Genomic DNA, 23,629 nt, shown 5'->3' on the forward strand with positions numbered 1-23,629 from the left:
GTATTTTCGACTTTGTTTCTCTCATTTCATAACAACGAAACCTTTGACATCAAATCCGACAGGATTCGACATGAGCATCAGAAACGCACGCCGCTATGAATCTGTCTCTGATTTCCTCGAACTAGGTCTGTTTTGTTGTGACCTTCTGTGAAATTTAAATGGGAAGAGGGAAATAATAAGTTCACTTCACTGAACCTCAACGATATTTATGGGAAGAAAGAGCCAAAGGCCAAGCCTACTACCCTGACAACAAATGGAAACAATGGTGGAAACAATCCCCCAGGGTATAAAACTTTTTAGTTGTCATCTAATAAGAAGAAACTTAAAATGCCAATATAAAGCACTTTCAAGTAGCCAAAGACTGTAGCTTCTTCTCAAGCTGCTTTGCTCTGCGAAGTGCATCTAAAGCCTCAGTTTGCTTACCTGCCCGTTTAAAATCAAGTGCCTTCAACTTCTCTGCTCTGATATTTTCTTCAAGGCGTATCCTTTCTTCCTTTGAACCTTCAGTTTTGTCCACATTTTCTTATGCAGTGTCATTTCCCAATTTTCCTTGAACATGGCTTGATGTAGAAAACAAACCCTTATTCTTAGTATTGACTCCTTTATTTGGCATCTGGTTAAAAATATTTTTTTCTTTCTAGCCAATCCCTTTCAAGGAAGATAACAATTGGGGATCAAAGATATCATCTACGACCTTGCCATCATCATTGTTGATGCCATAAATTGAAGTGTGAGCTTGTGAGTTCCCAGCTAATTCATCCATTTGAATCTCCAATGACTTTGCTAGCTCAAATTCAGTTTCAGATTCCTCTAATTTACCTTCACACTTTAAAGTAAGAGCACGCCTTTTGTGTGCAAAGGCATCCTGTTGCAACTTCATATGATCTTTGCTTGTGGCCTTCTTGTGCATTTGTTGCTTCTTTGAAGAGGTGTTGTCTTTACTACCTACTGAAGAAATTAAGATGCTATTAGAAGCTAAATATGGAAATATTTTTGTAGTTGTTTAAGAATATTGTATAGTAAACATAGATCCTTTATGTATTTGAGTATTTGTTGTCTGTTCTCTTTGTTGAGAAATGCTTACTGCATTGGGCACAATAGATGATAATAACAAATGCCCATCATTCCCATCAACATTGTGCTGCAACCCTTTATCCCTTTCTAGTAATTTAGCAAGTCGTAACTGCTCTTTAGCTTTTGCTAGCTTTCCCTCCCTTTTTAATGCAAGAGCCTTTCTCTTGTGAGATAATATTTCTTACTGCAAACTCTATAATGGGGGGCTAATGGGGGAAGGAGGGACACTTGTGGCCTCTCCATCATATTTAGTTACATTTGTCCCAGTTAATATGTCACCAACATAAGGGAGTACAACTTGTATTGTTTGTTCAAGTTTATCATATTGCATGTTTTGCTCTGGACTAGCACCAGAAGCTTCTATAACCTTCATCTGACTTTGGCTACATTTATCCTTATAGAAATTCCACTTGCACTAGTGGGGGCATCACTCACTGGCTCAATACCACTAGACGTCAGTGGTTTTTCTCCTGGTTCCAAAAAGAGTGGCTTCCAGTTCTCGCCAGTAAGTAAATCAATGTTGTTTGTTAGTTGTCTTTCTACATCAAGAGGATTTGTAGCCTTTGTAAATGCATCTTCCTGATCCTTCTGTTGCAAAATTAAAGGAGCTAGATCAACACCCAATCTCATTTCACCATGCTTGTACAATAAGGGATTTTTATTTGACTCTCCTTTCGCATTAATTCCCAAGAATTTATCTTCCTTGTCGTTGGATGTATCAATGGTAGAAGCACTCTTACTTTCTAGTGTCTTTGATCCATGTTGTGAGACAGAACAATTTCCTGGCAACCTCTGTAAATCATACATGCCAGTATCAGATGGTTGGCGAGCAGTTAATGATTCTTTTCTTTCCACTTCATTGTTGTCATGATTAGGTGCTCAAAAATTTGCTCAAAATTCAAATTTACTGGATCGGTGTGGAACCTGAATGACTGCGTAGTGCTCATCATCCTGAATCTGGCACAACTTGTTTCACACGAAATAAACTTCATATGCAAACATGTTCTGTTCATTTTCCAAAACATGTGAATTTGGAAAAACTTTTGACAGCCCAGTCAGTAGTCTGTACTGCTGACATAGCAAGCTGACTGGGCCTGTTGACTAGGCATGGTTGACTGGGCTCTGTCAGGCCAATCATGTCGCACCACTTGTTTGAATATCATTGGTGCTAATTTGGGCGATTTTTATTGGTGGGTTGGTGGCCAACCAAAATATGCCACATGGCCCAACCAGAGGCCACCACATGGCAACATGGGGGCCACCAAAAACTTGTTAAGGGCTGAATGGACTAGGCAAGGGTGAACACCAGACCTTCATCCAACAAAACATTGCCAAATACGATGTGCCACTATGTTTCTTATTATATATAGTCATTCCGATTATATTTAAACTCCAAGTTATGCGCTATTCGAAAAAGGGGCCAGCCCCTGGGCACGTGCAACCAAATAGAACCGCAGGCAAAGCGGAGTGGGGGCCCAGACGGCGGGGGCAAGCCGATGGAATTAGCCCCGGGCACGTGCCCCCCCCATGTGGCCTAGATTTTCGGAAATAAGGCCTCATTGAGCATTTAATCGCTCCGACAAATTCACCCAGAATTTGGTGGAATCTGCGCGCAGTTAGTGGAAATTGGGGAAAATTTGTAGGATGGTGCCTTATTTTGGGGAAATTGAGGTGCGATTAGCAGGAAGACTTGGAGAAAACATAACTTCTTCAGTTTTTGACCAATTCAGGAGCAGGAAGAGGCTAGACATGAATTTTTGGGCATTCTGGAGCCATTGGAGCAGGTTTCAGAGTTGTTTGAGCATTATAAACTGATGTATTCACACTTTTGAGCATAATAGAGAGGGCCAAGCCATTGGAAGCTGCAGCAACGAGATGTAGCCCAGGCGGGGTGAACTCCTTCATCATGTGTTGTTGTGATACTGTTTTGGTGATGTTCTTGTCTGTTGTATGATGTTGTTCAGTCATTTGTTTATGTTAATTTGTACATGAAATTTACATAAAAACGTTCAAAAACTCATGATAAAACTTGCAATTAACCTCATGAATCCTTAAGAACTTTTACATATTTTGAAGAGGAATTTAGCACAAAAAAACTAATTTTCCCATTCAGATCAAGTTTGGTATCAGAGCTCTTGGTTTTCTTTCTGCAAGGAGGATTTAACTATTTGCAAGTGAATGTGATGCTTACAAGGTTGAAGCTCAAGAGAGGAGAAGGAAAGATGGTTCAAGGTCCTGAAGTTGGGACAAGGAGAAGGAAAGCAAGATTGCCTCAATATCCACCACCATTTCTACCTCAAATTGCAGTTGAAGCTTCAGAAAGCATGTCACATTAAGGAGAGCTTGCAAATATTTCAGAGGATGAGAAGGTTTTTAGGAAGGCTTTGTTTGACATGATAGAGATGGTGAAAGTCCTCTATGAAGAGACGAATACAAGATTGCAGGGTGAAAGCTCCAAGCCTCTAAAAGGAAAATGTTCTTCAAAGAGGAGGAGGTAATGGAAATGGAGGTAAACATCCCCCATCTCCACCATCATCTTCATCTTCATCTTCATAGGGATCTTCATCCTCTTCCACTAATACAACCCTTACTCATACTCATAACAATACCTCAAAAGGAATTGGTAAAACAACCCTGTTAAAACTTGATATTAAATTTGATTTGCCTATGTATAATCGTGAAGTGAATGCAGAGAAGCTTGATAATTGGGTTCATTAGTTGGACGTCTATTACAGAATTCAAAACCTTCAAGATGATGACACAAAGATTCAGCTAGCTTCCTTGAGACTGGAGGGTGCAACACTAATATGATGGGAAGCCAAGGCACAAGAAGAGATTAAAAAACATGGCAAGATCTCAATTTCTTGGTATGATTTCATTGCTATAATTAAAATATAGTTTACCCTCTAGCATATATGCAGAAAGCCATCATGAATTGGCGAAACTTTAGACAACTTAAAGGTAAAAATGTTCAAGAGTAAACCCAAGAATTTAGAAGGTCTGTTAGGTGTAGATTTGCAATCACAAGACACATTGCTGAAGTATATAGGGGGTTTACACAGATACCTAAGGCATACAATCCTTATGTTTAATCCCACTAGTCTATATGAGGTTTGTGTGTAAGCCACCCATATAGAAGCAAGAGGGAAAAATATTCCAGAAGAGGGTAGAAAAAATCCATTTAAGGGTAAAGAAAAAGGAAAGGGTTTCAAAGGGAAAGGAAAGAAAAATGTATCCATTAAGAAGGAAGGAGAGAAACTAACATGCAAGAATTGTTCCAAGGAGGGTCACGATGAAGCTCATTTTTGGAAGCTTCATCCTAAGATGAAACCAAAGAAATTCAACAACAAGGGAAAGCAAAATACAACTGCAACCATTCAACAAGATTTGGGATCTGATTCGGGTGATGGAACTAAAATCGCATCTATGGGGATAAAAGGTAAGGACTCCATTGCTAGCACTACTACTTCGAATTTACACAATGAAACTCCAAATGAAAAGAAGAGGATAGAACTTTTCCATATAAGGGTAATCTCAAAACGTAGCAAAATTGATACTCTTTTTGATAGTGGATCTCAAGCCAATCTCATCTCTAAAAACATTGCCAAATTTTTAACTTGGAAACCATTCCACATCATAAGCCATATCCATTAGGATGGGTGTGTGCCAATGCACAATTGCAAGTAACTAGTAAGCGTAGACTGAAATTTTCCATTACTGCAAATTTCATAGACGAAGTGGAACTTGATGTTGTGCCATTAGACATATGTGGTATAGTTTTGGGTAGCCCATATCTCTATGACAAAAAATCTATCTTCCATAGACATGAAAACAAATACCATTTGTTCAAAGATGGAGTAGAATACATTGTAAGAGCCCATAGCAAGAAACTAAATCTTTCACTTGTAAATGTGGGGCAAATGAAAAGACTAGTGAATTCTAGCAAGAATTTTGTGCTTTTGATGATCAAACCCAAGAATGATATTGATAATGAAGCTTTCCAAGGTTGTGACTCAAGATTGAAATATGAATTGGTTGATTTTGTTAACCAATATGATGAGAGGTTTCAGGACCTGAAAGGATTGCCTCGTAAGAGAGGAATCCAACATGAAATACAGTTACAACAAGATTGTCCTGTTCCTAACATTGGCATGTACAAGATGTCAGTGATGGAAAGTGTAGAAATTAAAAAGAAAATTCAAGAGTTGTTGGATAAAGGGATCATCAGGCCAATTTCTTCGCTACGTGGATCACCTATTGTTTTGGTGCCAAAGAAGGATGGAACATGGCACATGTGTGTGGACTTCCATGCATTGAACAAGATTACGGTAAAGAACCATTACCCACTACCTAGGATAGATGCTTTACCTGATCAATTGAAAGATGCAAAGTATTTTACTAAGTTGGACTTAAGGAGTGGCTACCATCAAATTAGAATTGTTGAAGGAGACATTTGGAAGACAGCATTCAAGACATAACAAGGTTTGTTTAAATGGCTAGTTGCACTTTTTGGTTTATGTAATTCTCCTGCTACCTTCTGTTAGAAAATTATATATTACAGAGCAATGGAACACATAAAATATTGCATAAATATAAACACAGAAAAACACATAAAAATAGAGAGACACAGATATACGTGGTTCACCCAGTTTGGGTTACGTCTGTTATCTCAAAATCAGATCCTGATAGGCTGCTGGTCAGGTTGACTCTAAGTAACTATTTCAACCTACTTTAGGCTGAGGCTTAGCCTCCTCAACCTGAGAGGGCTCTCTCTTGATGGATTAATGATTTTGATTAAAGATAAGATGGCTAACTCTTGTAGAACAACTGTGAAAAATATGAATGGTGGAAACACATTAAACAAAAATATCCATTGGGCTTATGGAGTCAACAACACCTCAATATAAAAATGAACTCAACCCTACATGGAAGTCAGGGCATTCAGCATTTAAACATTCAGAACATAAACTCATATGGGACCACACAGTTTATAAATGTATACAGGAAGTTAGAGCACATTCAGTGAATTCTGAGTGATTATACATCCATACCACTGTAAGAATTAAGAAAAGGACAACATCACATATTCTGAACATAAAAAATCCTTCATGAATCCTGAGAAGTAAAGTCAAGCATGTATTACTGAAAATGAGTCTTACATAGGCCAAATACAAGCTTTTCCATAAAATTTTCCAACCCCTGGTACATCAGCTCTTCTGCTATATATAGAGCTCTTTACATGCTTAGATTCCTCTTCTAGGAAGAGGAAAATTCGAATTCTACCTGACCTGACACCTAATGACACTCAAAACTAACTATTAAATTCAAATGACACCTAACTAGCAGTCCTAGAGACCTAATACAACTAGGAGTGTAACTCCTTATCATGATTACAACAACCTTATCTAAGCATTAAACACTCCTTTTGACACATAAAAATCCATGAAGTCGAATTTGATGAAGCCCATAACCTTCTAGCTGGCCCTTGATGACTCATCCTTTTGTTGTTCCTAGAAACTAGGAAACTGTCCCTTCTTCTGTTCTGGCTGAAAAATAGGTCTTGGGACAGAGCTCATAACTTCTCATAAACAATGTATTTAGAAAAACGGAAGAAGGCTTTTGTGAACCAATCCATGCTTAACAAAAACCTCTCTTGGTTTTTTGAAACACCTTTCCTACCGCCCAAAATATGTCTTTTAAAAACAGGTGTCAAACAGAGAAATATGCCTGTGAAAAACTTGCACCTACAACAGTTTCGTAGCGCACGTTTAGTCGCCCATTTCTCCAAGCTCATAATTAATTTGAAGAAAATTAAAGAGGTTTTACTAGTTCAGTGTGTTAGGAATAAAAACCTCTTTCAATTTTGAAAAATATGCTTTTAGTTGCTCTAGAGACCTCCTGGAAGTTGACTACCTAAAACAGTTTTTCTCCTGAAAAAGGCTGCTTCAGTGATTTCGTAGTGCAAGGTTTAGCATGTGTATGTATCTTCATTTCTTGAATTTTACTTTTGATTAGGGCTCAAACATTCTCAAGTGATCTTATTACACCTTTGCAGCAACATCCCTTTCAAAATAATCTTCTTTCTCTTTCAAGGTAGATCCTCAAAAAAAACAAAACTGTCATCTTCAGCAGTTTCGTAGCGCGCTACGAAACTGCTGAGTTGTTTCAAAAATCACAGTTTCAACGCAAAACTTTGCTATTTGAGCACTTTGCTATTAAAACATTCTTTCAACTGTTTCAAGACCTTCCAAAACTAAATGGGAATGTTTGAAAAGATTATTCCAAGCAAAATTACCAAAACTTTGAAGCATATCCTTTCTTGAAGTGAGATTTCTTTATGGAGATCCTTTTTGCTGGTTCAATTGTATATTTAAGTCTCCAACCTGTTTCTTCTGCCCTTGGTGGTACCTCCTGTACTTGCTTGAATTGCTACCTCACCTGATAGCTGCCTCGCTTGATTTGCTGCCTCGTTTGATGACAATGTTTTTTTCAAATTGAAATCTTGCAGATTTGTTTCTCATGCAAGGCTTACAATCATCATTACAACTGTGCATATCTGGGTTTCCTTGGAACTTGTATTCCGTATGTACCAATGTACCTAGTGGTTGTGATAATGGAGATAAGTGGTTGGACGTGATATGTGGAGTGCATGAACTGACAAAGAATGACGCAGACATAGATTAACTTAACGGATTTGACAGTTGGGAAAGATTCGTTGCAGAATCACCTAAAACCTATCGCGCTGCGAAAATACTTCAGAATGGTTACATGCGCTATGCAATCACCTAAAAAAGGCTGTGTGGTACATAATGATTTTTTTTTAAATCAAACTGACACATGGCTATGAGATTGGTGATGAATGAGGGTGACCGGTGATGGATGAGAATGCATACTTGACTCAAGACCTCCTAAGACTCAGACTCTATGGAAAATCGAAATCAAACTTAGACTAACATTGACCTTTGTCATCAAGCTAGTATGAGAAATTTTGGCATTAGAATTCTTAAGTGATAACAGTGGCTCCACTTGGGATAGTGTGCTCCTGTAGTACACTATTGCAGGTCCAGTGCTTTGTCCATTTTATGAAAAACATTGATTTGCTTGACGAGCATTCCTTTCCAGCTTCTTGGGCCTTCACCTCGGGCTTGAGCATTCTGTTCACTGTAGGAGAAAGAAATCTACATGTACTGAAAAATGCTCAGTCAAACTTGAGCTTATTTGCTTTTTTCCTACCTACCTACCCTATCAATTTAAACTTCTTTCAGCTCAATCAATGTGAAATTTCCAATGTACCCAATCATTTGTCTTATCTAATATTTGAGTTTTTTGACTGCATCGGAGTTCAGAGCCACTATGATATTGTGATGACCACTGCCACTGAAATTGCCTTTGATCTTCATAGAAAAACTGAAACACTGGAGAGTAAAACTCTTCCATATATTTGGCTATAGGATCCCAGAATACATGATCAGCTTGATGATTCTTGTAACTTTCTGGTTGTGCAAACTGATCTTCAACAACAGTGTACTCATCCTCAATCGTGAAAGAGAAAGGAAGCAACACTCTCTCCTTATGTGCTGCCATAAAAATCTTTTGAAAAGAATGATCACAACCACGAAGACTATATGGTTGAATTTGACCTTGTAAACGTTCAATATCTTTCTCAATGTCTTTGGCAAATTCATCCAAAAATTTCATCTTATCCTCTGCCTTGTAGTCAAATGATTTTAGATAAGAAGACAAGGACAAAGAAAAATTTTCATCTATTTCTTCATTAATATGATCATCAGCCACACAAAATTCCTTTGATGTGCTATCCAACTGCCTTTCTGCATGATTCTCATAGACAATGTAATTTTCCTCACTATTGTGATCATTCTTTGATGTAAGCTGTAGCAAGGAATCACAAAAATGAACAACCTTTTCTTCTGCCTGAGGATTATAAAAAATTTCTTCCAGTATTTCTTCTTGGTGTTGAAATGCATTGTTATGAAGAGCCTCTAAAATTTCTTCATCCATAAATTCATCATCATCATAACAATCCTCCAAATATTGAATAAAACTCGTAGAATGTTTACAACAATCTTTGACCAGCAATAAGGAGGGATGACACTCTTTATACATGTCATAGAACACATCATGGAAATCAGCAAGAGAATATAATGAACCATTTTCCAAACTTTTATACCAAGACCATGCTTTTCCTTCTAAAGTGGTCATAAACATCCTCATGAGATAATCTTCAAGGAAATGAACCTTAAGACTGCGTACATGCATATGAAACCTAACCAAATGAAGAGCAACATTGTCTTTCTTTTCATCTTTGAATATCGGAAGATCCTCTAACCAATCAACCTTTGGCATAGGATTTGGAAAACCAGGGATATGAGACCGATTCATAGGAGCATACCTGGCATTCATTCTTGCAGTGGAATTCATCTTGAAACTTCATCAAGCTACTGATCTTCTAGCAGTTGAGTCACCTTCCAATTTCTTATTCGATGTGTGGAGTCGCCAAGGTAGTTTTGCAGCCTCAAATGGATGTCTGAGCTCCTACTACCTTCAGAAGTTCAACCTCTTAATTTCGGGAATGAATAGACTTCAAGCTCCCGGCAGACGCACCAAAATGTTATCTCAAAATCAGATCCTGATAGGCTGCTGGTCAGGTTGACTCTAAGTAACTATTCAACCTACTTTAGGCTGAGGCTTAGCCTCCTCAACCTGAGAGGGCTCTCTCTTGATGGATTAATGATTTTGATTAAAGATAAGATGGCTAACTCTTATAGAACAACTGTGAAAAATATGAATGGTGGAAACACATTAAACAAAACTATCCATTGGGCTTATGGAGTCAACAACACCTCAATATAACAATGAACTCAACCCTACATGGAAGTCAGGGCATTCAACATTTAAACATTCAGAACATAAACTCATATGGGACCACACAGTTTATAAATGTATACAGGAAGTTAGAGCACATTCAGTGAATTCTTGGTGATTATACATCCATACCACTGTAAGAATTAAGAAAAGGACAACATCACATATTCTGAACATAAAAAATCCTTCATGAATCCTGAGAAGTAAAGTCAAGCATGTATTACTGAAAATGAGTCTTACATAGGCCAAATACAAGCTTTTCCATAAAATTTTCCAACCCCTGGTACATCAGCTCTTTTGCTATATATAGAGCTCTTTAGATGCTTAGATTCCTCTTCTAGGAAGATGAAAATTCGAATTCTACCTGACCTGACACCTAATGACACTCAAAACTAACTATTAAATTCAAATGACACCTAACTAGCAGTCCTAGAGACCTAATACAACTAGGAGTGTAACTCCTTATCATGATTACAACAACCTTATCTAAGCATTAAACACTCCTTTTGACACATAAAACTCCATGAAGTCGAATTTGATGAAGCGCATAACCTTCCAGCTGGCCCTTGATGACTCATCCTTTTGTTGTTCCTAGAAACTAGGAAATTGTCCCTTGCTCTGTTCTGGCTGAAAAATAGGTCTTGGGACAGAGCTCATAACTTCTCATAAAAATGTATTTGGAAAAACTGAAGGAGGCTTTTGTGAACCAATCCATTTGTAACAAAAACCTCTCTTGGTTTTTTGAAACACCTTTCCTACCGCCCAAAATATGTCTTTTAAAAACAGGTGTCAAACAGAGAAATATGCCTGTGAAAAACTTGCACCTACAGCAGTTTCGTAGCGCAAGTTTAGTCACCCATTTCTCCAAGCTCATAATTAATTTGAAGAAAATGAAAGAGGTTTTTCTATTTCAGTGTGTTAGGAATAAAAACCTATTTCAATTTTGAAAAATATGCTTTTAGTTGCTCTAGAGACCTCCTGGAAGTTGACTACCTAAAACAGTTTTTCTCCTGAAAAAGGCTGCTTCAGTGATTTCGTAGTGCAAGGTTTAGCATGTGTATGTATCTTCATTTCTTGAATTTTACTTTTGATTAGGGCTCAAACATTCTCAAGTGATCTTATTACACCTCTGCAGCAACATCCCTTTCAAAATAATCTTCTTTCTCTTTCAAGGTAGATCCTCAAAAAAAACAAAACTGTCATCTTCAGCAGTTTCGTAGCGCACTACGAAACTGCTGAGTTGTTTCAAAAATCACAGTTTCAACCCAAAACTTTGCTATTTGAGCACTTTGCTATTAAAACATTCTTTCAACTGTTTCAAGACCTTCCAAAACTGAATGGGAATGTTTGAAAAGATTATTCCAAGCAAAATTACCAAAACTTTGAAGCATATCCTTTCTTGAAGTGAGATTTCTTTATGGAGATCCTTTTTGCTGGTTCAATTGTATCTTTAAGTCTTCAACCTGTTTCTTCTGCCCTTGGTGGTACCTCCTGTACTTGCTTGAATTGCTACCTCACCTGATAGCTGCCTCGCTTGATTTGCTGCCTCGTTTGATGACAATGTTTTTTTCAAATTGAAATCTTGCAGATTTGTTTCTCATGCAAGGCTTACAATCATCATTACAACTGTGCATATTTGGGTTTCCTTGGAACTTGTATTCCGTATGTACCAACATACCTAGTGGTTGTGATAATGGAGATAAGTGGTTGGACGTGATATGTGGAGTGCATGAACTGACAAAGAATGACGCAGACATAGATTAACTTAACGGATTTGACAGTTGGGAAAGATTCGCTGCAGAATCACCTAAAACCTATCGCGCTGCGAAAATACTTCAGAATGGTTACATGTGCTATGCAATCACCTAAAAAAGGCTGTGGTACATAATGATTTTTTTTTAAATCAAACTGACACATGGCTATGAGATTGGTGATGAATGAGGGTGACCGGTGATGGATGAGAATGCATACTTGACTCAAGACCTCCTAAGACTCAGACTTTATGGAAAATCGAAATCAAACTTAGACTAACACTGACCTTTGTCATCAAGCTAGTATGAGAAATTTTGGCATTAGAATTCTTAAGTGATAACAGTGGCTCCACTTGGGATAGTGTGCTCCTGTAGTACACTAAGAACTTGCAGGTCTAGTGCTTTGTCCATTTTATGAAAAACATTAATTTGCTTGACGAGCATTCCTTTCCAGCTTCTTGGGCCTTCACCTCGGGCTTGAGCATTCTGTTCACTGTAGGAGAAAGAAATCTACATGTACTGAAAAATGCTCAGTCAAACTTGAGCTTATTTGCTTTTTTCCTACCTACCTACCCTATCAATTTAAACTTCTTTCAGCTCAATCAATGTGAAATTTCCAATGTACCCAATCATTTGTCTTATCTAATATTTGAGTTTTTTGACTGCATCGGAGTTCAGAGCCACTATGATATTGTGATGACCACTGCCACTGAAATTGCCTCTGATCTTCATAGAAAAACTGAAACACTGGAGAGTAAAACTCTTCCATATATTTGGCTATAGGATCCCAGAATACATGATCAGCTTGATGATTCTTGTAACTTTCTGGTTGTGCAAAGTGATCTTCAACAACAGTGTACTCATCCTCAATCGTGAAAGAGAAAGGAAGCAACACTCTCTCCTTATGTGCTGCCATAAAAATCTTTTGAAAAGAATGATCACAACCACGAAGACTATATGGTTGAATTTGACCTTGTAAACGTTCAATATCTTTCTCAATGTCTTTGGCAAATTCATCCAAAAATTTCATCTTATCCTCTGCCTTGTAGTCAAATGATTTTAGATAAGAAGACAAGGACAAAGAAAAATTTTCATCTATTTATTCATTAATATGATCATCAGCCACACAAAATTCCTTTGATGTGCTATCCAACTGCCTTTCTGCATGATTCTCATAGACAATGTAATTTTCCTCACTATTGTGATCATTCTTTGATGTAAGTTGCAACAAGGAATCACAAAAATGAACAACCTTTTCTTCTGCCTGAGGATTATAAAAAATTTCTTCCAGTATTTCTTCTTGGTGTTGAAATGCATTGTTATGAAGAGCCTCTAAAATTTCTTCATCCATAAATTCATCATCATCATAACAATCCTCCAAATATTGAATAAAACTCGTAGAATGTTTACAACATCTTTGACCAGCAATAAGGAGGGATGACACTCTTTATACATGTCATAGAACACATCATGGAAATCAGCAAGAGAATATAATGAACCATTTTCCAAACTTTTATACCAAGACCATGCTTTTCCTTCTAAAGTGGTCATAAACATCCTCATGAGACAATCTTAAGGGAAATGAACCTTAAGACTGCGTACATGCATATGAAACCTAACCAAATGAAGAGCAACATTGTCTTTCTTTTCATCTTTGAATATCGAAAGATCCTCTAACCAATCAACCTTTTGCATAGGATTTGGAAAACCAGGGATATGAGACCGATTCATAGGAGCATACCTGGCATTCATTCTTGCAGTGGAATTCATCTTGAAACTTCATCAAGCTACTGATCTTCTAGCAGTTGAGTCACCTTCCAATTTCTTATTTGATGTGTGGAGTCGCCAAGGTAGTTTTGCAGCCTCAAATGGATGTCTGAGCTCCTGCTACCTTCAGAAGTTCAACCTCTTAATTTCGGGAATGAATAGACTTCAGGCTCCCGGCAGACGCACCAAAATGTTATCTCAAAATCAGATCCTGATAGGCTGCTGGTCAGGTTGACTCTAAGTAACTATTTCAACCTACTTTAGGCTGAGGCTTAGCCTCCTCGACCTGAGAGGGCTCTCTCTTGATGGATTAATGATTTTGATTAAAGATAAGATGGCTAACTCTTATAGAACAACTGTGAAAAATATGAATGGTGGAAACACATTAAACAAAACTATCCATTGGGCTTATGGAGTCAACAACACCTCAATATAACAATGAACTCAACCCTACATGGAAGTCAGGGCATTCAACATTTAAACATTCAGAACATAAACTCATATGGGACCACACAGTTTATAAATGTATACAGGAAGTTAGAGCACATTCAGTGAATTCTGAGTGATTATACATCCATACCACTGTAAGAATTAAGAAAAGGACAACATCACATATTCAGAACATAAAAAATCCTTCATGAATCCTGAGAAGTAAAGTCAAGCATGTATTACTGAAAATGAGTCTTACATAGGTCAAATACAAGCTTTTCCATAAAATTTTCCAACCCCTGGTACATCAGCTCTTCTACCATATATAGAGCTCTTTACATGCTTAGATTCCTCTTCTAGGAAGAGGAAAATTCGAATTCTACCTGACCTGACACCTAATGACACTCAAAACTAACTATTGAATTCAAATGACACCTAACTAGCAGTCCTAGAGACCTAATACAACTAGGAGTGTAACTCCTTATCATGATTACAACAACCTTATATAAGCATTAAACACTCCTTTTGACACATAAAAATCCATGAATTCGAATTTGATGAAGCCCATAACCTTCCAGCTGGCCCTTGATGACTCATCCTTTTGTTGTTCCTAGAAACTAGGAAACTGTCCCTTGCTCTGTTCTGGCTGAAAAATAGGTCTTGGGACAGAGCTCATAACTTCTCATAAAAAATGTAATTGGAAAAACTGAAGGAGGATTTTGTGAACTAATCCATGCTTAACAAAAACCTCTCTTGGTTTTTTGAAACACCTTTCCTACCGCCCAAAATATGTCTTTTAAAAATAGGTGTCAAACAGAGAAATATGCCTGTGAAAAACTTGCACCTACAGCAGTTTCGTAGCGCAAGTTTAGTCACCCATTTCTCCAAGCTCATAATTAATTTGAAGAAAATGAAAGAGGTTTTTCTAGCTCAATGTGTTAGGAATAAAAACCTCTTTCAATTTTAAAAAATATGCTTTTAGTTGCTCTAGAGACCTCCTGGAAGTTGACTACCTAAAACAGTTTTTCTCCTGAAAAACGCTGCTTCAGTGATTTCGTAGTGCAAGGTTTAGCATGTGTATGTATCTTCATTTCTTGAATTTTACCTTTGATTAGGGCTCAAACATTCTCAAGTGATCTTATTACACCTCTGCAGCAACATCCCTTTCAAAATAATCTTCTTTCTCTTTCAAGGTAGATCCTAAAAAAAAACAAAACTGTCATCTTCAGCAGTTTCATAGCGCGCTACGAAACTGCTGAGTTGTTTCAAAAATCACAGTTTCAACCCAAAACTTTGCTATTTGAGCACTTTGCTATTAAAACATTCTTTCAACTGTTTCAAGACCTTCGAAAACTGAATGGGAATGTTTGAAAAGATTATTCCAAGCAAAATTACCAAAACTTTGAAGCATATCCTTTCTTGAAGTGAGATTTATTTATGGAGATCCTTTTTGCTGGTTCAATTGTATCTTTAAGTCTTCAACCTATTTCTTCTGCCCTTGGTGGTACCTCCTATACTTGCTTGAATTGCTACCTCACCTGATAGCTGCCTCGCTTGATTTGCTGCCTCGTTTGATGACAATGTTTTTTTCAAATTGAAATCTTGCAGATTTGTTTCTCATGCAAGGCTTACAATCATCATTACAACTGTGCATATCTGGGTTTCCTTGGAACTTGTATTCCGTATGTACCAACGTACCTAGTGGTTGTGATAATGGAGATAAGTGGTTGGACGTGATATGTGGAGTGCATGAACTGACAAAGAATGACGCAGACATAGATTAACTTAACGGATTTGACAGTTGGGAAAGATTCGCTGCAGAATCACCTAAAACCTATCGCGCTGCGAAAATACTTCAAAATGGTTACATGCGTTATGCAATCACCTAAAAAAGGCTGTGTGGTACATAATGATTTTTTTTTAAATCAAACTGACACATGGCTATGAGATTGGTGATGAATGAGGGTGACCGGTGATGGATGAGAATGCATACTTGACTCAAGACCTCCTAAGACTCAGACTCTATGGAAAATCGAAATCAAACTTAGACTAACACTGACCTTTGTCATCAAGCTAGTATGAGAAATTTTGGCATTAGAATTCTTAAGTGATAACAGTGGCTCCACTTGGGATAGTGTGCTCCTGTAGTACACTAAGAACTTGCAGGTCTAGTGCTTTGTCCATTTTATGAAAAACATTGATTTGCTTGACGAGCATTCCTTTCCAGCTTCTTGGGCCTTCACCTCGGGCTTGAGCATTCTGTTCACTGTAGGAGAAAGAAATCTACATGTACTGAAAAATGCTCAGTCAAACTTGAGCTTATTTGCTTTTTTCCTACCTACCTACCCTATCAATTTAAACTTCTTTCAGCTCAATCAATGTGAAATTTCCAATGTACCCAATCATTTGTCTTATCTAATATTTGAGTTTTTTGACTGCATCGGAGTTCAGAGCCACTATGATATTGTGATGACCACTGCCACTGAAATTGCCTCTGATCTTCATAGAAAAACTGAAACACTGGAGAGTAAAACTCTTCCATATATTTGGCTATAGGATCCCAGAATACATGATCAGCTTGATGATTCTTGTAACTTTCTGGTTGTGCAAACTGATCTTCAACAACAGTGTACTCATCCTCAATCGTGAAAGAGAAAGGAAGCAACACTCTCTCCTTATGTGCTGCCATAAAAATCTTTTGAAAAGAATGATCACAACCACGAAGACTATAGGGTTGAATTTGACCTTGTAAACGTTCAATATCTTTCTCAATGTCTTTGGCAAATTCATCCAAAAATTTCATCTTATCCTTTGCCTTGTAGTCAAATGATTTTAGATAAGAAGACAAGGACAAAGAAAAATTTTCATCTATTTCTTCATTAATATGATCATCAGCCACACAAAATTCCTTTGATGTGCTATCCAACTGCCTTTCTGCATGATTCTCATAGACAATGTAATTTTCCTCACTATTGTGATCATTCTTTGATGTAAGCTGCAGCAAGGAATCACAAAAATGAACAACCTTTTCTTCTGCCTGAGGATTATAAAAAATTTCTTCCAATATTTCTTCTTGGTGTTGAAATGCATTGTTATAAAGAGCCTCTAAAATTTCTTCATCCATAAATTCATCATCATCATAACAATCCTCCAAATATTGAATAAAACTCGTAGAATGTTTACAACAATCTTTGACCAGCAATAAGGAGGGATGACACTCTTTATACATGTCATAGAACACATCATGGAAATCAGCAAGAGAATATAATGAACCATTTTCCAAACTTTTATACCAAGACCATGCTTTTCCTTCTAAAGTGGTCATAAACATCCTCATGAGACAATCTTAAGGGAAATGAACCTTAAGACTGCGTACATGCATATGAAACCTAACCAAATGAAGAGCAGCATTGTCTTTCTTTTCATCTTTGAATATCGGAAGATCCTCTAACCAATCAACCTTTGGCATAGGATTTGGAAAACCAAGGATATGAGACCGATTCATAGGAGCATACCTGGCATTCATTCTTGCAGTGGAATTCATCTTGAAACTTCATCAAGCTACTGATCTTCTAGCAGTTGAGTCACCTTCCAATTTCTTATTCGATGTGTGGAGTTGCCAAGGTAGTTTTGCAACCTCAAATGGATGTCTGAGCTCCTGCTACCTTCAGAAGTTCAACCTCTTAATTTCGGGAATGAATAGACTTAAGGCTCCCGGCAGACGCACCAAAATGTTATCTCAAAATCAGATCCTGATGGGCTGCTGGTCAGGTTGACTCTAAGTAACTATTTCAACCTACTTTAGGCTGAGGCTTAGCCTCCTCAACCTGAGAGGGCTCTCTCTTGATGGATTAATGATTTTGATTAAAGATAAGATGGCTAACTCTTATAGAACAACTGTGAAAAATATGAATGGTGGAAACATATTAAACAAAACTATCCATTGGGCTTATGGATTCAACAACACCTCAATATAACAATGAACTCAACCCTACATGGAAGTCAGGGCATTCAGCATTTAAACATTCAGAACATAAACTCATATGGGACCACACAATTTATAAATGTATACGGGAAGTTAGAGCACATTCAATGAATTCTGAGTGATTATACATCCATACCACTGTAAGAATTAAGAAAAGGACAACATCACATATTCTGAACATAAAAAATCCTTCATGAATCCTGAGAAGTAAAGTCAAGCATGTATTACTGAAAATGAGTCTTACATAGGCCAAATACAAGCTTTTCCATAAAATTTTCCAACCCCTAGTACATCAGCTATTCTGCTATATATAGAGCTCTTTACATGCTTAGATTCCTCTTCTAGGAAGAGGAAAATTTGAATTCTACCTGACCTGACACCTAATGACACTGAAAACTAACTATTAAATTCAAATGACACCTAACTAGCAGTCCTAGAGACCTAATACAACTAGAAGTGTAACTCCTTATCATGATTACAACAACCTTATCTAAGCATTAAACACTCCTTTTGACACATAAAACTCCATGAAGTCGAATTTTATGAAGCCCATAACCTTCCAGCTGGCCCTTGATGACTCATCCTTTTGTTGTTCCTAGAAACTAGGAAACTGTCCCTTGCTCTGTTCTGGCTGAAAAAGAGGTCTTGGGACAAAGCTCATAACTTCTCATAAACAATGTATTTGGAAAAACTGAAGGAGGCTTTTGTGAACCAATCCATGCTTAACAAAAACCGCTCTTGGGTTTTTGAAACACCTTTCCTACCGCCCAAAATATGTCTTTTAAAAACAGGTGTCAAACAGAGAAATATGCCTGTGAAAAACTTGCACCTACAGCAGTTTCGTAGCGCAAGTTTAGTCACCCATTTCTCCAAGCTCATAATTAATTTGAAGAAAATGAAAGAGTTTTTTCTAGTTCAGTGTGTTAGGAATAAAAACCTCTTTCAATTTTGAAAAATATGCTTTTAGTTGCTCTAGAGACCTCCTGGAAGTTGACTACCTAAAACAGTTTTTCTCCTGAAAAAGGCTGCTTCAGTGATTTCGTAGTGCAAGGTTTAGCATGTGTATGTATCTTCATTTCTTGAATTTTACTTTTGATTAGGGCGCAAAAATTCTCAAGTGATCTTATTACACCTCTACAGCAACATCCCTTTCAAAATAATCTTCTTTCTCTTTCAAGGTAGATCCTAAAAAAAAACAAAACTTTCATCTTCAGCACTTTCGTAGCGCGCTACGAAACTGCTGAGTTGTTTCAAAAATCACAGTTTCAACCCAAAACTTTGCTATTTGAGCACTTTGCTATTAAAACATTCTTTCAACTGTTTCAAGACCTTCCAAAACTGAATGGGAATGTTTGAAAAGATTATTCCAAGCAAAATTACCAAAACTTTGAAGCATATCCTTTCTTGAAGTGAGATTTCTTTATGAAGATCCTTTTTGCTGGTTCAATTGTATCTTTAAGTCTTCAACTTGTTTCTTCTGCCCTTGGTGGTACCTCCTGTACTTGCTTGAATTGCTACCTCACCTGATAGCTGCCTCGCTTGATTTGCTGCCTCGTTTGATGACAATGTTTTTTTCAAATTGAAATCTTGCAGATTTGTTTCTCATGCAAGGCTTACAATCATCATTACAACTGTGCATATCTGGGTTTCCTTGGAACTTGTATTCCATATGTACCAACGTACCTAGTGGTTGTGATAATGGAGATAAGTGGTTGGACGTGATATGTGGAGTGCATGAACTGACAAAGAATGACGCAGACATAGATTAACTTAACAGATTTGACAGTTGGGAAAGATTCGCTGCAGAATCACCTAAAACCTATCGCGCTGCGAAAATACTTCAGAATGGTTACATGCGCTATGCAATCACCTAAAAAAGGCTGTGTGGTACATAATGATTTTTTTCTAAATCAAACTGACACATGGCTATGAGATTGGTGATGAATGAGGGTGACCGGTGATGGATGAGAATGCATACTTGACTCAAGACCTCCTAAGACTCAGACTCTAAGGAAAATCGAAATCAAACTTAGACTAACACTGACCTTTGTCATCAAGCTAGTATGAGAAATTTTGGCATTAGAATTCTTAAGTGATAACAACATCCACGGAGAAACAACCAGTCCTTCCTTTTATATTATCCAGCAAACTGAAGAGATACAACCTACAACAAATCTGTTGTAACACCCTCTTTGCTCTCAATCTCCTCTCTCTTCCTCACTCAAAATACAGATATACATAGACGCAATACAATTCCCTCATACATAGTGAGGGGTTTCCTTCTAGGGCAAAAAACCCTAAATTAAACATAACTTATACCATCAGATCATTCGCCTAATGAACGGCCCAGATTGACTAGAAATTACTAGACTTTTACAAGGAAATTTTACATCTATTTTTAGCTTCAGGGGAATTTCCCCGAACCCCCCAGCCGGGGGGGGATTAGCCCCCACGGACCCCCGCGGGGGAACAAGTCCCCCCCCGTGTGGAGGGGTGTATAGTCTTCCTGGGGTGTACATCCGGTTGGAACCTTTGAATACACAAGATAATCAGGCTCCACACCCAACAATCTCCCACTTGGAGACTGATTATAGCAACTCCAGCGCTGCTTCATTTGCTAGACAATAACTCCACTTTGGACCTGGTTGTTTCTCATCTTCTTCATCATACTTGAAGACCAATGGAAACTGAGCAGATTCTCAGTTTCTCCCTAGTTACAACATTTGATAACAAATATGCAGGATTCTGGCTAGTGTGTATCTTTTCTAGCATCAACTGTCCATCTTCCAATGCTGACTGTATGAAATGGTACTTGAGCTGTATATGTTTAGTCTTGGAATGAAATGCAGATTTCTTTGCAAGATGTATGGCACTTTGGCTGTCACTGTATAACCTACCCAACTCCTGCTTCTTACCCAATTCATCCTGAAACCTTTGTAACCAAATCATTTCTTTACTAGCCTCTGTAGCAGCAACATACTCTGCTTCTGTTGTTGAAAGTGCAACAACACTTTGGATTTTTGAAACCCAACTGACAGCTGTTCCACCTATAGTAAACACATACCCTGTTGTGCTCCTCCTGTTATCTCTATCACCTGCCATATCTGCATCAACATATCCTTGTAGAGCAATGTTTGAACCACCAAAGCATAATGCTTGATTTGTGGTACCTCTCAAATACCTGAGAATCCACTTCATTGCCATCCAATGTTCTTTTCCTGGATTGTTCATGTACCTGCTTACAACTCCCACTGCATGTGCAATATCAGGCCTTGTGCAGACCATTGCATACATTAAGCTTCCAACTGCTGATGTATATGGAACTTTAGACATATGAGCCATTTCTTCCTGAGTCTTGGGACACTCCTCCTTACTTAATTTGAAATGGCTAGCCAAAGGTATACTAACTGGTTTTGCATTCTGCATATTAAACCATTTCAACACCTTTTCTATGTACTCACTTTGAGACAAGGTTAATTTGCGATTCTTCCTATCTCTAGTTATTCTCATACCAAAGATTTGTTTTGCAGCACCCAAATCCTTCATTGCAAATGAGTTTGCCAATTTCCTTTTGAGCACATTTATTTCCTGCATGTTAGAACCTGCAACAAGCATGTCATCTACATACAATAACAATATAATATAGCTGCCATCATTTTGCCTTTTGAGATAAACACAATGATCAGAGTGACATCTAGTATAACCTTGTTCAGACATAAACCTGTCAAATTTTAGATACCATTGCCTTGGAGCCTGTTTTAAGCCATTCAAGCTCTTCGTCAACCTGTACACTAGTTTCTCCTTCCCTTTTACCTCATATCCTTGTGGCTGCTGCATATATATCTCTTCCTCCAAATCCCCATGGAGAAAGGTTGTCTTTACATCTAACTGCTCAAGATGCAAATCTTCAGCTACTACTAGACTTAAAATAGTTCTGATTGAAGTCATTTTAACAACAAGAGAAAGTATTTCATCAAAATCAATACCTTTCTTCTGTGCAAACCCCTTCACCACAAGTCTAGCTTTGTACCTCTGTTTTCCTCCATCTTCTTCCTTCAGCCTGTAAACCCATTTATTTTGCAATCCTGTTTTACCTGCAGGCAACCTGACTAAGTCCCAAGTCTGGTTATGTGCTAAGGAGTCCATCTCTTCTTTCATGGCTTGCTCCCACTTCTTCCTGGTTTCTACCTACATTGCTTCTTCATAACATTCTGGTTCACCAGAATCAGTCAACCATACATAATATAATGAAGGAGAGTATCGTTCAGGGGGTCTACTTATCCTAGTAGATCTTATAACACCACTTTCAGGTGTTTGAAGTGCTTGTTGTTCTGGCTATTGATCATTATGATTTTCAGGCACCATCACTTTTAATATGATATCGTCAAGCACTGTGTATTCTCTGTTTTCTTTTTCTTGTTTCTTTTCCTGCAACTGATTCTTATATAAGACCTTTTCATTGAATATTACATCTATACTCCTAATGATTTTGTGATTTTCATAATCATATAGGCGATAACCAAAATCATTAACACCATATCCAATAAAGGTACATTTCTTTGATTTTGCTTCAAGCTTTGTTCTATTTTCTTTGTTAATGTGGACAAAAGCTTCACAACCAAAAGTCTTTAAAAATGAGTAGTTTACCTTTTTACTTGTCCATGCCTCCTTTGGAATACCACCATCCAAGGAACTTGAAGGCCCTTTGTTTATTAGATAAATGGCAATACCTACAGCATCTGCTCAAAATTGTAAAGTCAATCCTGCATGCAATCTCATGCACCTTGCACGCTCCATGATTGTCCTATTCATCCTTTCTAACACACCATTTTCTTGTGGTGTTCATTGAACTGTCTTCTCTCTACGAATTCCATTCTCTGAATAGTACCTATAAAACTCTTTGCTGCAATATTCACCTCCATTATCTGATCTGAGACACTTCAACCTTTTCCCTGTCTCATTTTCAACCAAAGCTTTCCATTTCTTGAAAGAATCAAATACATCAGATTTATTTCGAATACAATAAATCCAGGTTTTTTTGGTTGCATCATCAATAAAAGTAACATAATAACGAGAGCCACCAAGAGGTGATACCTGAGCAGGTCCCCATACATCTGTATGCACAAGCTCTAATTTTTCACTCTTCTTTTCTTTCCCAACTCTAAGGAATCTGACTCTCTTCTGTTTTTCATACACACAATTCTCACAGAATTTTAAATCAACATGCTTCAAACCTGGTAACAAATTTCTTGAGTGAAGAATCTGCATTCCCTTCTCACTCATGTTCCCGAGCCTATGATGCCACAATGTCGTATCTTCTCCTGTAGAGGTTAAAGCATTAAGAGAATTAGAAATACCATTGCATAAATACAATGTACCAACCTTTTCTCCTTTTGCTATTACTAGGGATCCTTTAGTGACCTTCCAGGTTTTATCTGTGAAAGTAGTTACGAAACCTTCACCTCCCGATTGCCCTATTGAAATCATATTTTTCTTCAGATATGGAACATGCCTTACCTTCTTCAATAGCCACTAATTTCCATTTTGTTGTTTTATGAAAACTGTACCCATTCCAATGATTTTACAGGGTTTATCATCACCCAATTGAACTTGTCCAAAATATCCTTGAACATAATCATGAAAATGTTTCTTATCAGGTGTGGCATGGAATGAGGCCCCTGAATCTATCCACCAGGCATCAATAATATTTTCTAATGAAAGAATCAAAGCATCTTGCAAC

General features: G+C 37.6%; 1 pseudogene; it reads right to left on the bottom strand.

Annotated features, from left to right (window-relative positions):
• Window positions 1-293: 293 nt before the first annotated feature.
• LOC149250414 (uncharacterized) overlaps window positions 294-23,629 on the bottom strand; it is a 54,150-nt pseudogene continuing 30,814 nt past the window's right edge.

The sequence above is a fragment of the Pinus tabuliformis genome, chromosome 7 (assembly GCF_031772625.1).
Source record: "Pinus tabuliformis cultivar Carrire ecotype Pingquan chromosome 7, CPIR1, whole genome shotgun sequence".
Taxonomy (NCBI): Eukaryota; Viridiplantae; Streptophyta; class Pinopsida; order Pinales; family Pinaceae; genus Pinus; species Pinus tabuliformis.